The sequence below is a fragment of the Tupaia chinensis genome, unplaced genomic scaffold (assembly GCF_000334495.1).
Source record: "Tupaia chinensis unplaced genomic scaffold, TupChi_1.0 Scaffold145396_1, whole genome shotgun sequence".
Taxonomy (NCBI): domain Eukaryota; kingdom Metazoa; phylum Chordata; class Mammalia; order Scandentia; family Tupaiidae; genus Tupaia; species Tupaia belangeri.
Window position 1 is genome coordinate 5835737 of NW_006205257.1, and position 16307 is coordinate 5852043.

Genomic DNA, 16307 nt, shown 5'->3' on the forward strand with positions numbered 1-16307 from the left:
CCCAAAGATACTGCAGGGCCACTAGACTCCAGGAGCCTTCCTATTTTTGATGCCAGTATTGGAGGAATGCTGTGGTGGCTGGAACCAGTGAGGGACCTGAATTCCACTTTGCACTGTAGTTGGGATGGTTGATCCCTAACGTGGTGGGTGAGCTGAGGGATTAGGACTCCCAAATAGCCCTCTTTTATTGTGCATCTTTGCCTTTAAGGACAACATCTGCTTCTAAGTAGGTTATACTTACTGTGGCTTGTTTGCATCCTTCTTTGCTTAGAAAGCAAACTCTTTCTTCAAAGCTAAGCTTCCTCCTAGGCCTGTGGGATTAGCACATACTCCAGATTAATGGGGTCCAAATTAATGCGATTTATCGTCATGGCTTTCAAAGGCTGTGGTCTACTTATAAAGCTACCATTTTTTTTTTCCCCTGGACCAAAATTTAGGACACTTGGATTGATAAAAGGTATTTTCTTTTCCTCAGATGTCCATGTGAATATATGGAACATCTTACAAAGTTATGGAAAGTGGAGCACATTGTGTAGACCACAGCTAAAATGATATGGGATCAGGACATCTTGGGAAGCCTGGGGTGTATGTTGCCGTGTTGTTCTCAGTTGTGTAGCTGCAAGTTGAGTTTTGGGCCTAAGAATGCACTACACTTTCCATATCTTCAGCTAGACGGTACTTGAGACATGCCCAAATGCTGAGAGCTACTCAGGCTTCAGGAGAGTAAGACAACAGATCCTACGCACTTTGCAATGTGCTTGGTACACTGCGCTTGAACCCCCATTTGTACTATAGACAGGATTTTCATGAAACAAACAAGAAGTGGTGGATGGATCTCAAACCCACCATCTCTCTCCTGGTGTGTTTAACTGGAGCCAGTTGAGAACCTCAGCACTGGTCATCTTTGGAAATTTCCACATCATCTATGAAGTCCTCGGTAGACTGAGATCAAGACAGGTCCATTGAGAATGAAGGACTTTCAGGTTCATCCTCAACTATTTCCGGGCTCAGCTGACGTAGGACAGGGGTCTTGACTGCCCAACTACGTAGACAAGATGTGCCTGGTACCCAGCCTCACTCCCCTCCTCAGGAAACTATGTCATTTCACCATGCCAATGAGCTCTAAACGATTATGTAATTACATTTGCGAATGTAATCCTGTAGGGCATTATTCTAATTATAGCCCACAATCCTTTTTAGCAGCTTTTAGAGAAATCATTTGTACAAGGAAATGGGGCTCTTCAGGCTGCAGGAATGTCCAGAATTCTGGACCCACACAATGGCATCTGCCTGCTGGAATCTATTTCCTCATGGCTTGCCTTTTTTTTTTTTTTAACTATAGGGTGTGTGCACTCACCAGAGAGACAGAGACAAAGAGACAGAAATCGAGAAATCACCCTCCAGGGGGGACAGCCATGCCACACTCCCTTCTCCTCCATTTTTCTTTTGGGATTTTGGGCACGCATGCATGCACACATGCCTGGCATGAGTTTCAAGTAGCTGGATCCAGGACTTGAACTGTGGTCGTCCATATGGAAGTCCAGTGACATAACTGCTACACCATCTGCTGGCCTTCTTGACTCTTTTTTAGGAGTGGAATCAAAGGGTTCAGTTTTTGGAGGCCAATTTCAGGGAAGATCCAGTTCAGTGCATGTTCAAATTGCAGGTCCCCAAATTACTTCACAGAGACCTTTTCTCTGATAACAGTGTTCAGATCGTAGTCACTCATTTTGTTTTTTAAAAGTAATTTCAAGTGTTTATGGTATATAAATTGTACCACAATGAAGTTGTTAAAAAGACATTAGTTGCTAAGTTAATTATAATCTTAGTCAAAATGTATGTATCATACAGGTAATCATTGCTATGGGCCAAGAGGAGATCATGTTAGTATCATCTGAGCTGCACACTGATAATTCTAAGTTTCGATTAGCAGATATGTCAAAATTCAAAGCTGGTAGGCATTTATCTGTATCTTCCTTTCTCTCTTTCTTATTTCCTTCCTTCTATTCCTCTTCCATCCCTCTTTTTTCTCCTTCCTCCTCATTTTCTTCCTTGTTCTTTCTTTCTCATCATCTCTCATTATTTTGGTCTTTTTTCTTTTCTTTTTTTTGGAGAGGTTTTTGCTATAGGGTGCATGCGCTCGCCAGAAAGACAGAGACAGAGAGAAAGTGAGAAATCACCCCCCAGGAGGGATGGCCACACCACAATCCCTTCTCCATTCTCCTCTAGGGATCCTAGGCACACATGCACATGTGCCTGGCATGAGTTTAAGCCACCGGGTCTGGGTCTTGAACCATGCTGGACTACATGGGAGGCAGCGACATAACTGTTATGCTAACTGCTGGTCCTAGTCTTATTTCTTGGTAAGAGGGAACTTCTTTTAGTCACGTTAAAGTTTTATAGTGACTATTCTTTAGTGTGCCCTTACTTGGGGCCCAACACAATAGGAGGCTTTCTGGAGGGCCCCATGAGCCCCATGAGCCCCATGTTGGGGCCTCTGTCTCCTCGCATTCATAGGCTGCTGATAGAGGGGCCCCCATTACACACCCTAAGGATGCAAGAGGAGACTGGGTTTTCGGTCATGTGACCTGTGGGCAGAAAGGTATGGGAGTGCTGTGGTCTGAATGTCCCCCGATTCATGTGCTAGACCTTGACTGCAGTGGGAAGCTATTAAGAGGAAACTTAATAGCTTAATAGTATCAAAAGTGGGGCCTTGGGACCAGCAGGTGGCATAATGGTTACGTTGCTGGACTCCCATGTAGTTGACTGTAGTTCAAGTCCTGGACCTGGTGAGTTAAAATTCATGCCAGGCACATATGTGGGTGTGCCCAAGATTCTGAGAGGAGAATGGAGGAGAAAGGATTGTGGCATGGCCATCCCCCTGGGGGGGGTGGTGATTTCTTGCTTTCTGTCTCTTTGTCTGTCTCTGTCTCTCTGGGGAGCACACATGCCCTATAGCAAAAATCTTTCTTAAAAAAAAAAGTGGAGTTTCTGGGAGTGCTTAGGTGGTTAGGATGGGGCCCCTGTGACTGAATGCTGGTAGGCTGAGAAGGAGACACACGTGGATGGACTCCACAGTTTTGCTCTCACTCTTATGGGTCAGGGACTCTGCAAGACCCCACCAGATGTGGCTCCTGGACCTTGGACCTCTAAACTATGAGCTGAATAAATCTCTATTTTAATAAATGAGTCAGTTTTAGATATTTTCTGGTTTTAGCCAAGGAATGGACTAGAATGAGGAGTCCGCTTGTTCTACATTTCTAAAGACATGAATAAAGAGTTATGGGGCCTGTCCTCAGCCAGATTTAGCATTAGAGTTGGTGAAGTCTTTTGCCAAGTTCATGTATAGACCATACTGTGTTCCTCAAAGTCACTCATTTTGGACTTTCTCTAGGACTTGATTCAAATTTTCTGCCCCCATTGTCTTTTCTGCTCATAGACATTTTTTTGTAAACAAAAATCGAAAAAAATCTTACTATGTAGTTATTGATTACTAGTGTGAATTCACCTTACCATTATTGTAATCATCAGTTTACCTTATAAAAAATTCATTTTGGGGGCCAGCAGGTGGCATAGTAGTTAAGGTGCTGACCTCCCACATGGTTAACCACAGTTCAAGTCATAGAGGCAGCTTGAAACACACCAGAAGCATGTGCATCCATGGCCAAAATCCTGAGAGGAGAATGGAAGAGAAGCGACTGTGACATGGCCATCCCCACTGGGGGTTGATTTCTCATTTCCTGTCTCTCTGTCTCTCTCTCCTTCTGCAGCAAACGCATGTGCCCTATAGTGAAAATCTCATTCTAAAAAAATAAAAAAAAAAAAAATTCAGGTTGGTTATAAAAGCCTTGTAAGTATAGCATTTTAGTTTTTGAATCTTAGCTGGAGTTAAATATTGAGGGCATGCGATAAAGAAAAAAAGGGGTGGGGAAAGGAAGCGCTCTATGAGGGTTTTCTGGACTGCTTAGATTGGCTCATGGTAGGTCGTGCTGCATGCAGGCCAGTGGTGCCCCTTCACAAGTCTGGTCTGGTTCTCGCACACTGAAGTTCAGCTGGATTCATTTCATGTATTACATGGTTTTTATCTAAGGAAATCTCCTGCAATGTTTATTTCAATGAATTCCTAAGTAAAATGGTCTACAAAATACTCTTGAACACCGTGTTGTGTTATTTTATGCAAACTGTCCATGTGTAAATGAAGTGGGACTGGAAATTTTTCCTTCTTAAATTGAGACAGAAGGCTGTTTATAGGAAACCTGTTTCTCTTACTTTTTTCCTCTCTCTCTCTCTTTTTTAATTGCCAAAAGGTGCGTGTGCTTGCTGGAGAAAGAGAAAAAGTACCCCTCAAAGGGGCACAGTCACACTGCAATCCTTTTTCTTCCATTTCTCCTTTCCATTAGGATTTTGGGCAGGGACCAGCAGTTAGCGTACTGGCTATGTCGCTGAACTCCCATGTAGCCCACTGCAGTTCAAGTCCTGGACCCGGTGGCTTAAACTCATGCCAGGCATGTGTGCATGCGTGCCCAAGATCCTGAGAGAAGAATGGAGGAGAAGGGATTGTGGTGTGGCCATCCCCCTGGGGGGGGGTGATTTCTTGCTTTCTGTCTCTCTGGCGAGGGCAGGGGCCCTATAGCAAAAAAAAAAAAAAACTCTCAAAAAAAAAAAAAAAAGGGATTTTGGGCATACATGCACACACTCCTACTGTCCTACTGGGAGTATGTGAGTATGAAAGAACTGCCCCTCATGCCTAAGAGCAAGGACTTGGCTGAGGAGAACTGTTTGCAAGGTCAACAGCTTTTCAAGTTCTGATCCTCCACTGTGTTGCTGTACTGTCCTGCACTCAATTTCTCTGCCCTGGGCCTTATTGCCATACCCCGGTACCCCATAAAGGCACCCCCTGCCTTACTATAACTTTTACAATAATCCTAAAGGAATGCGGATTCACTAAGGTGGCGGCTGTGAACGGAATTACTCCCATTAAATTCTCCCCACCCTCCTGGAAAATGTCCATAAAGAATGCTACATTCACTTCTACTGGGGATTATATAGATAAGCATTAGAAAGGTTTAGGTTAAAGCTAATAATTGGCAAAACAATCTCAGTAGCCGGGAGGGGCTCAGGGACTCATCCACGAGGTACCGTTACCCCAAAACCATAAGCCAACCTTACTCTCAGGACAAGGGAAGATTGCCGTTCCCCAAGCCACAGTCATTGTATAGAGCAGCACGTAGAGGGTCCCAAGTACACAGTAACCTTTAGGTCAGTCATTAAGCTGCTCACAAGACCACATTCCTTTCCCGTGTAGACATTAGACTCACCCTCTTAGCTGTGGATTACCGCAGAGATAACATAAGTATTCCATTTTAGTATATACTAACCTTGTCTTTACTAAACCAGACAGGATTTATTTCTAGGCCCTTGTAATTGCTGCCACCCTAGCCTGAGGCTGAAGTTCTCAAAGCTGACCTGGGGCTCAAGTTCTCAAGCCAATCTGGGACTGAAGTGATCAAGCTAGTCTGGGACTGAGGTTATTAAGATTCCTGGGAGCCCTCTCATCCAAAGACCCTCCCCGGTAATCAAGACCTAAAAAGAGAATGCACCCGAAAAATGGACTTCCTCGTTCTAAGAATTATGACTGTTTATACCTAAACAAAACAGATGTCATGTTTTATGATTATTGTTCCTATACTTTGAATGCTTTACCTTTTGGAGTAAAATCTTTCACTTACTTCCCCTCACCCATCCTACTCCTGTAAAACTCCTTCTATAATAAATACGCATGACTCCTGGCCATCAGGGCTGCAGACCTGAGTTTATTCTGGCTGTAGCCGGCTGAGAACATGCTAAGGGGCATTGAGGTCTTAGCCTGATTTTGTTCACCCATGTCACCTCCCTGTGCACCCACCCCGACTTAGAGCACGGCTTCCGGCACATGCCCAGTATGTTTTTCAAGCCATTGGGATCAGGATTTGAACCTTGGTCAGCCATGTGGGATCCATCTCTCCATACACAGGGCTTAACTGCTATGCCATAGGGCCATCCCTCTCTTCTATTATATTTTCTTTTGCTACATTTTAGTGTATTGAGTTGAGGCTTCATTTATTTTCATTCTTATTCAGTAATGAGATCAACCAAGGATATTAATTTTTTTCTTTTGGTTGGATCCTGTAAGCTTTGATAGGATGCTATTATTGTTCTTTTCTAAATAGCACATGACTTCTGTTAATCCCAGAGGTTTTTTTTCTTTTCTTTTTTTATTTAGGATACTTAACATTTTTTAAAGTTTATTTATTTATGAGAGAGAGATTTTTGATAGGGTCTCACCACATTGGAATCTTCCTGCCTCAGCCTCCCAGTAGCACCATTCCACCTGTAGAGGTATCTCTTATCTAGTAGGACAGAAGGGGCAGCCCCTCAGAGAGGGGTGGATATGGGGAGGAGGAGGGGGGCCCCTTGGCCTGGGGTAGTGGTAGATGGGGACACTCTTCCTGCACTTGTCTCAGCTCATCTTCTCTACATCCCTGCCAAGTCCATGCTCCCATTCCCACTTCATAGATGGTCATAGTTTTGAGGGGCAGCTGGATGCAGGGCCTGACCCACCTCATCAGACTCCTGAGCTCTTTTCTGCACACAGGACTGCAAAGAAGAAAGAATAGGTAGACTCGTGCTCTGGCCAACCCAAGCAAAAAGCCCACAGAACCCCTGGCTTCCACTCAGCCCACCTCCCAAGGGGAATGGGGACTGATACAAACCTCGTGCATTTTTGGACTTATCTGGGTATTTGTAGGAACTTTTCTGGGAACACCAGACTGGAGGATTTCAGTTGACCTCTGACTTAAGAGTCCTGCTCAGGCCAGTCCATCTAGGCCAATACCTCTAGTTTGCTTCTAGGAAACCTGACCCACAGGCAGGAGTCCTTGCAGGAGTTCTGGTCTGCAAGTCTCTGCACCAATGGGGAGGATTATAGATATGGGAGGAAGATGTTGCCAGCTGATGGTTTGGGGCAGACAGGAACTTAGGTCCTTGGTTCCCAGGTACATGGACTGCAGCTATGCTGTGTCCCCCAGACTCACTGCCCTCTCTGAGCTCCAGTCCCCATGGAGTCCTACCGATACCCCCCTCTCCTCAGAGCCTCTCAATGACCCAGAGTTGGAAGGCCTGGTATGGTGTCAGCTCTGCTGTGATGCCCTGGCCTCCGCTTTACCATCTACAATGTGAGGCTGGCTGGACCTTCTCTTTTTCCTCAGGATCAAATGTGAGGGTGGCTGAGTGTGGACTTTGGTCATGTTGGGGTGACATCGAGGGGCTCTGAGTAGCAGAGCACCTTGGGCCTTCTGGAGCTCACTGCCTGCATTCCTCACTCATGAGTCCATCCTGACTTCTGGAAACTACAATAGTCCCCATCCTAGGCCATCTCAGTCACTGCTGAGGGAAGTCTGTCACAGCATATCAAAGAATTGGCTTGGGATCTGATCGACCTGATCCTATGACCTTTATCAAGCCCCTTAATCTCTCTCAGTCTCAGTTTTCTCACCTAGGAAATGGACCTTCCTTCAGGGATCTGTGCGGGCAATAAATGATGGATGCAAGAAGTGCTTAGAATGGAACAATGTGCAAAGAAATATTCTGCTGTTGAACACTCATCAGTGTGGGCTTCCCCAGGCAGTGGGTAGACCTGGCACTCTGCCCTGCAGGGACTGGGCCAGGGTGGGCCAGGGACTTTGTCGTTCCCCAGATTTCAGGATGACAAGTGGGACTGTTCCTGGTGAGCACAGTGGGAAAGAATGGGTGCTGGAGATTATTTTAGTATTCGTGTGTGTGTGTGTGTGTGTGTGTGTGGTATGTGTATGTTCACTACACCTCTTTATCTGTTCATTTGTTGATGATCCCTTAGGTTGATAACAGCTCTCGTATGCCCAACAGCTTAATAAGATATATAAAAGTCAGTAACATAGCCTTGTCCTACTGTTCCTGGGGGTCCTGGAGGGTATTTTTGTGTGCTTGAGAGTGTGTGTGTGTGTGTGTGTGTGTGTGTGTGTGTGGTTATTTTAGACAGGATCTTACTGCATTGCAATCCTCCTGCTTCAGCCTCCTAAGTAACCGGGATTACAGGTGTGCCACTGCACCTGGCCCTTTGGAGTGGGCTGGGAATCAAACACAGGTTTTCCATGCAGCCTCAGCTTGCCAAGCAGCAGCACCCAGCACGCGCTGCCATGGTGGGACCTGGTGGAGTATATTTTACATGAGGGAATTCTTCCCACTTAAGGCCATTTCCACAAATCTCTCCCGATGCCAAGTTCTCTCCCACCCTCTCCTGGTCACCTCCGGCACTCAGTTTATCACAGCCCTTGTTCCGGTTCTTCCTGGAACAGTAAATCGGGCTGCTGCAGCTCCAGTCAATGAAACACCCTGACATCTAATCGTTTCTCCTGCCCTCCTCCTGAAAGCCCCTGCAGCACCTCCAGGAGCCTTCCCAACTCCCGAAGTAAATCAGGGTCTCTCCTGTTCATATCAAGGAGCTGGCCTTGTCCTTGGGGTTGTTTTGGCAAAGCACAGGTGGATGAGAAGACAAGGAGGCTGGTCCTGAGCTGGAGCTGTCCTGGAAGTCAGGCCCCACAGGCAAGCAGACTGTGCCCAGGACGGCACCCTTACACCTTGGTAATCCCCTCCCAGTTTCCCAGCCAGCACAGAAGATCACATGGAAATATCTGCACATTCTTACCTCCCTACAAGTACTTGAGGAATCACTTTTTTATTTAGAAATAATTGTAGATCAATGGGAAGCTACAAAAACAGGGGAGAGGTCCTGTGTCCCTGTCACCCCTTTTCCTCCACTATTGCATCCTTTGTGACTACAGTTTTGTGTGGAAATCAGGAGCTTGACCTTGAGACATGGTGTATCTTCTGCCATCTATCACATGGGTCCTACAAGTGCTTTTGAACACTCTTCCTGGGGTCTGTGGCCCTGCCTTCTCCCTAGTCCCATGAGAGAGAATTCTAGAGCAGAGGCCACCATGTGTGCATTTCTGGACACTGAGAGGGACCTGGGAAGGTGGCTTCCTTCAAGGAGCACTTGGTCCAGAGTCCTGCCTAGAACCCATGGGCATGCCAGGCAGCCTCCACAGGGTCTGACCTTCATGCTCTGTACAGATGTGTGGACAGTATGGTGCTGGCCAGGAGCATGCAGAAGGGATGGATGAGGGGTGTGGCATCAGAGCCTGCCCTCCAGCCAACCTTGGTGGGTGCCCTCTTTGGAACTCAGATCTCTCCTCAGCACAGCTGTCATGACACTCAGGGTCAAAGTCAGGATGGATGTAAGCAAGTGGCTCTCCCAGGCTACCCCCTTTCCTGGACTCTGGGTGTGTTCTTCCCCTCCTGTGGCTAAGGTTACTGAGGGAGGTTCCATAGTTATAACAAGTCTGGGTCCAAGCAGTAAGCTGGGTCTGCCAGTCATCCTATGGGTCTCTGTTCCTCTTGCGTCCTCTCTGAACTTACATCCTGCTCCTCTGGGGAAGGGGAGTCTGACCCAGGGCCATCCAGGCAGAACCCCAAGGTCAGACTTGGGAGAGTGCCGTGAAGAGTTTAAAAGGCCTGGGGGCATTAGATGAAAGTGATGGGGTGGGGTGAGCAAAGGCAAGGCTGGCCTCTCTCTCTATGGAGATCAGTGGCTGCACACTGGTCCTGAGGGAGGCCTCATGACTATGGGGGGACCTGAAGAAGAGGTTAAAGAGGCACCTTGGGTCTCCATGTCTGTGGAGATTGACCGTGCAGGTCACTCATGACCCTGCTTATGGGCTGGGGTGACTGACAGCATGCCACTCTGCTGTGGCCATGCAAGGGTGGCAGAGGTGGGGTCCTGGGGCAGTGACTACCTGCCAACCCTTTGATGCTGGCCTCGGGATCTCTGCTCTCCCGGTACTCCTCTGAGGCTGCAGAGCTGGGGCAGTGTGAGAAGTGTGAGCCCAGAGTGGCTGGGGGGGGGGGGGGCCGGAAGTGGTGGCCCTGCCACTGAGAATGTGGTCCATGGTTCTGTGGCACATGCAGTGATTTTTCTGCTCCATGTGGTTCCTAAACCTTCACGGCTGGAGCACAGGCCCAGAGTAGGTCTTTCCTGGGCAGTTTCAGGAGTGGCTTGGGGATGGTAACAGGCAGAAACCCAGAATGCATGCCTGGGATTCCAGCTCGAATATACTCCTGTTCCCAGACTGGCGACCGCTCTATGCTGTAGGTCCCAGGATGCTGGCCTGGGCTGCTGGTCACTGCCCCACAGCATACCCACCCTATAGGTTGTGATCTGCTCCTTTAGCTCAGGGATGCAATTTGTCTGCACAGGTTCCCAAAATGCAGAGATTGTTTAGAGTTTTTCTTCTTCCACATCCATGCCTATTATGGATCCTGGAAGTGTGGGCTCCAGGTTCTCTCTGAAATGGTCTTTTCCCAGGAGAGAGTGCAGATGAGGGGTAGCATGTGAAATGCCACATGGCCATTTCCACAAATGTCTCCTGATGCCGAGTTCTCTCCACACCCTCTCTTGGTCACCTCCAGCCCTGTTTATCATGGCCCTTCTTCTGGGCCTTCCTGGAATCAGAGAGCTCAGTAGGGCTGTGGATTGGCTGTGTGACTTCAGGGAAGTTACTTAACCTCTCTGTTTCTTAGTGTCTTCAGCTCTAAGATGAAGATCACCAAGTGCCCCTAAGCCATTGGACTGTTGTGATGCCGAGAAAGTGGGGCATGGGGGTGGGGGAAAGCTTAATCCATATTGGAAACTGTCATCCTGTGTACATGGGAGACTGAGACCCACGAAAGGAGCCCATCGGCCCAGGAACCCACAAAGAGTGAGAGTCCATGCTGCAGGTCCAGTTTCCTCCAGAGGGGTGATGATGAGACCCTGACTTCAGTCCTGACTGTCCGCTGGGGAGATCAGCCTTACATATCCAGCATTCCCACACTTGGGACCCTCTCTCTCCAGGCTAGCCCAGCTCCTTCCTGACCTATTTGGTTGGGCCCAAGCTCCTTACTCTCACTTGAAATAGTGAGTAACGTGCTGGGTCCTGGGAAGGCAAAGCTCCTGGAATACATCCATTTTGTCTGCATGCTTTCTGTACATCACAGGCCTCAGTGGGGTCCTGTCCCAGTCTTCCCATCTGTAGAGCAAAGTGCTTCTAGGCCTCTCCCTGCAAGGCTATTTGAGCTGACTCTCCAGACTTGAGTGGATCTTGTTGGTCCCTAGGGGGAGCTCAAGGACCCTCCAACTCTCTGACCCTTCCTAAGAAGGAAAAGGGCTGATAAGCTCCTGGGGCCTCTGGGGCAGTGTCCGGAGTTCACAAGGCCTGAGGTCTTCCTGAGACCCTCTGGGCCATGCATACAACCAGTTTTGCCTGGTCTCAGGGTAGGCACTTGGATTTCAGTAGGAGTGTGCTACATTCCTGGTGTGCTTTCTCTCAGACTCACTGGTAGGTTCAGACACAGAGCACAAGAACTGGCCAAGGGCTTGGAAGGACTGACCGGTTTTCTTAAGAAGGAGGTACGGCAATAGTTAAGAGTAGGATGTGAGAGCTGTTTTTAAAATATTTTTAGAGATATTTTTGCTATAGTGCTTGTGCAAGTGCCAGAAAGTGAGAAATCATTCCCCATGAGGGATAGCCACACCACAACCCTTTACCCATTCTCCTCTCGGGATTTTGGCCATGCACGCACATGTGCCTGGTGTGAATTTCAAGCCTCCAGGTCCAGGACCCAAACTGGGATTGACCATGTGGGAGTCCAGCGACTTAACCATTATGCCATCTGCTGATCCTGAGCTAGCCAGTTTTTATTCAGCCTCAGTCTGTCCTTTGTCTGCTGAGTGGCTCTGGGCAAGTTACTTAACCTTTCTGTGCTTCAGTGTCTTATTTATAAACTCTCCTTACTTGAGTTTCTCTGGAAGCAGAGGCTGACTGGAGAACTAGAACAGGCAATTTTCTCGGGAGGTGATGCCAGGGGGCAGAGGTGAGGGAGGCGGGGAAGGTAAGAGAGAGGAGGAAAAGCAAGTGAAGAGTACATTGTTGAGCTGGTTCCTACTGAGGCTCGCTTATGCTGGGACCCCTGAGATATCATGCAGGATGTCTCTCAGAATTGTCTCTCCTAAGGTGACAGATATCTGTCCTGGGAGGTTTGCCTTCAGGGGACCCCAGTTCTAGGCAGGTGACCCCTAGTCTTAGAGCACATTACACATTAGAAAACCTTATTCTCTACCCCTAAAGAAAGCCCAGTGGTGAGAATGTGGAAAGGCTGGGCTGGCCCTTGGGGTCGGTGGCTGGCTACTTGCCCACCACCATGGCCGCTGACATGGCATGGGTCAAGAGTACCAAAAGCGCTTGTGACTCTCCTGTCAGCTTGGTTTAGCATCAGTTTATGGCAAGGGTTTTAGCAAAGGTGTCTGGCAGGTAGTAAGGCCATGATAAGTGAGAGTTGTCTTTTGTCATTGCTATGGTTGTGGTTGTTTTATTATGTTACATATATCTGCTGCCAGCCAGCCTATAGACCAACAGTAGCCCAGAGGCCAAATCCAACCTCCAGGCTTATTTAATTTCATCCAAATAGTATTTTAGAGCCTTTTAAAATTAGTTACCACTGTTAATGAATTTGGGCACTTTTCATATAAAAATGAGGAGTTCTAGTTTTCCTTGAACTTGCTCCATGGGGTAGCAGAAGAAACCGCCCAGTATGGGGCTGGGCTAAAGGTTGGACTTGGCAGTCTCAGAGGTCCTGGGGAGAGTCAGGAGACAGTCCAGAAGGCTTCCTCCTTTCCGTCCTGGGAACTCGAGTGTATCGTTGGTGTGCAGAAACCTGCAGGGCCTTCAAGAACCATTTTCAAGTTGGGGGAATAGCTGCCCTGTGGGTTGCCTCCTGCTTAGATCTTAAGAGGGACCCCGCTGCTCTAAGTACTGTGTGTTTTTCCAGATGGTGGTTAAAAAATGACTAGTCCGGAACTTGACCCCAACAGATCCTGTCCAGGAAATAGAGTTAAGAGGGTCCGGAACTTGACTGCAACAGATCCTGTCCAGGAAATAGAGTTAAGAGCAATCAGAAAGACTGATGGGAGAAAACACTAGGGTTTTCTCATTGCCATTCATTCTGTCCTTTCCTAGGTACTTGAACTTCTCATACACGAACATCAAGTGCTGCTAATTAAATAGGAGAAGTGGGAGGTGGGAAGTCTCGGTGGGCACAATGAATGTAGCAGTTTCTCTTACGAGGACGCTTCTGTCTGAGTGGGATTAGAGGGTTGATGTCAAGGACTGAACGCTGGGAGTCTGATTTCTGCTTGGGCTCCACCCTGTCCCAATAGCTGGGGCTGCTCTCTTGAGTTCAGGACTTTGGGACTGTTCCACCCCTACTCGATATTATTCCTCCCCTTAGCCTGTAAGTGGTGCCAATATTCTATCAGTAGTGCCTGAGGTAGCGTGTTGACTCCACCCCACTTACTGCTGTGTGGCCCTGTCCAAGTTAATTAACTTACCTGAGTCCCAGGTTTTCTACTATAAAACAGACTGATAAGACTTCCTGGATTTTTGTTTTGTTTTGGTTCTTGTTTGCTTTCCTACTTTAAAGTGGTTAATTAAATTTTTTGTTTGTTTTAATTTCTAATCTACATGTAATAGTTGTATGGGATGCTGCATGGTTGAAACAACATGTAATGATCAAATTAGGGCAATAAACATCTCCACAGTCGCCAAGATTTATCGTTACTTTGTACTGTGCACATTCAAAATCTATTCTTCTTCTTATTTTGAAATACATATTGAATGATTACTAACTAGCTCTACTGGTTGGGATTGTTTTCAGGAATACATGGGAAGTCTGTGTTGCTGAGCAGGGTGCTCACAGGTATAAGATTATGCCCACGTGCTGACCATTTTAGGAGATACCTGTCCCTGTCTTTAAGGGCATCCAGGGGACTCTCCTTTTGATAACCAGGCCATGAAAACAGTCACCTCAATTTAAAAAAAAATGATTTTCAGAGATTCTCAGAAAGAGCAACAAAGCTGGCTTTTATCTCTTGTTGCAGCCCTTGTCCTCTGGGAAGCTGGCAGAGGCATGGAGGCTCCTGGAGCCCTCACCTCCTGAGGCCCGAGGTGGTGGTGCTGATACTGAAATTTAAATTTGGTTGTTCCCTTATCAGTTCGCCCAGAAACCTGTCTTGGACAAGTTGCTCTGGGAGCTAGTCAGGATGTCCAAAATATCAGCATCTCTTCCACAATTCTGGCTTTTAAATCACAACAGCTTAGTAAGGTGCTTTTAAGAAGGGCATTTATTGTTTTTGTTCAGGTTATAAAAGATGTACATGCTTACCAGAGATAATTTAGAAAATATGAAAATGTAAATAAAAGAATAAAATCTACCCATAATGCCCCACCCCGAGATAGTTGTTCTAAACATTTTGGTGATTTCTATTAGTCTTTTTTTCCCTCACTCCCTCATCTCTTTCTTCTTTTTCCTATTTTTGTTATAAATTCATTCAAATACCAGGAAACAAAATACTGGGGAAAATATAGCAATAACTCATATCCCCATGATCCCTCCATTTCTTTACCTTCTTTATTTCTCTCTCTCTCTCTCTCTCTCTGCTCATATCCCCATGATCCCTCCATTTCTTTATCTTCTTTATTTTCTCTCTCTCTCTCTCTCTCTCTCTCTCTCTCTCTCATTTCTTGACCTTTTTTCTTTTTTAAGAGGGATTTTTGCTATAGGGTGCAAGCGTTCGCTGGAGAGATAGAGACAAAGAGACAGAAAGCAAGAAATCACCCCCTAGAGGGGATGGCCATGCCATGATCCCTTCTCCTCTTCTCCATTTTCTTCTTGGGATTTTGGGCAAGCATGCACACACACTTGGCATGAGTTTCTAGCCACTGGGTCTGGGACTGGAACCATCAGCATGTGGGAGTCCAGAAATGTAACCATTACACATCTGTTACACATATTACACACATATATGTATAATCACTGTCTGTGATCTACATTTCAAGAAAAAAAATATTCCATGTAATACATATCTGCCACTTTATTATTTTTTATGCATCATTATATTTTTAAGGTTAATCCTTGTTGAGACGTATAAACATTGAGTTCATTCATTTTACAAGTGGAGTGATATTTTGTTGTATACATATACCATGACTATTCACCTATCCTCTTGTTGATGAACTTTACACAGCTGCAGTAAACATACTTAAACAGAGCTTCTTGAGCTTGTAAGCTCGTTCTTCTTTAGTATACAACCAGAGGTGAAATTACTGAGCCATGGGATATATGCCATTTCAACTTTATCCTATTTTGCCAATTTGTTTTTGAAAGTCGTTGGATCAATTTAAATTCTCACCAACAAATTGTGAATGTTTTGATTTCCTCCCAATACAACCACCACTTGATATTTCCAGAAAAATTTGACCAATCTGGTGCTGCACTCTGACTTGGAATTGCATCTCATTGTTTTGATTTGCATTTTCCCCAAATAGTAGTGAAATTAAGCAGGATTTCATATGTTTTAGTTCACTATGGTTTTATCTCTTGTGAATTTGACCATTATATTATTTGTTTCTAATTGCCTTTCAGAGTTCTTTATGTAGTCTTGGTAATAATCTGATGTTGGTTATGGTTGTTGGAACATATAATCCTAGATTATGATGTATCTTTTATTTTTTAAGGTTTTTGCCATACGGTGTGTGTGCTTGCCAGAGAAAGAGAGACAGAGACAGTGAGAGGGGGATGATCTCAATCTCTTCTCCCCCATTCTCCTTCTGGGATCTTGGGCATGCATATACATGTGCCCGGCATGATTTTCAAGTCACTAGGTCTGGGACTCAAGCCATGGTTGGCCAGGTGGGAGTCTAGTGTCATAACCACTATACCATGTGCTGGTCCCTAGTTTATTTTTAACTTTTTAAACAATATCTTTCACATATAGAAGTTTTTTAAGTTTTAGCATAATTACATTTATCATTTTTTGATAGTGTGTATTTTAAAAAGTTTGTTAGAGGATGCATGCACTCACTAGAGAGAGGCAGAGAGATAAAGAGAAAGAGAGGGAAAATAAGAAAGCACACCTCATGGGAGATAGTCACATTGTAATACCTTGTTTCCCATTCTCCTTTCAGGATTTTGGGTACATGTGCACATGTGCCATATTTGTTTTTCAAACTGCCAGCTCTGGGACTCAAATAGCAATGTGGAATCCAGTCACCTTAACCACCACACCACCAGCTGGCCTGGTTCATGTTTTTGATACTGTGTTTAAAAAATTCTGATGTGACTCCAAAGCCAATCAA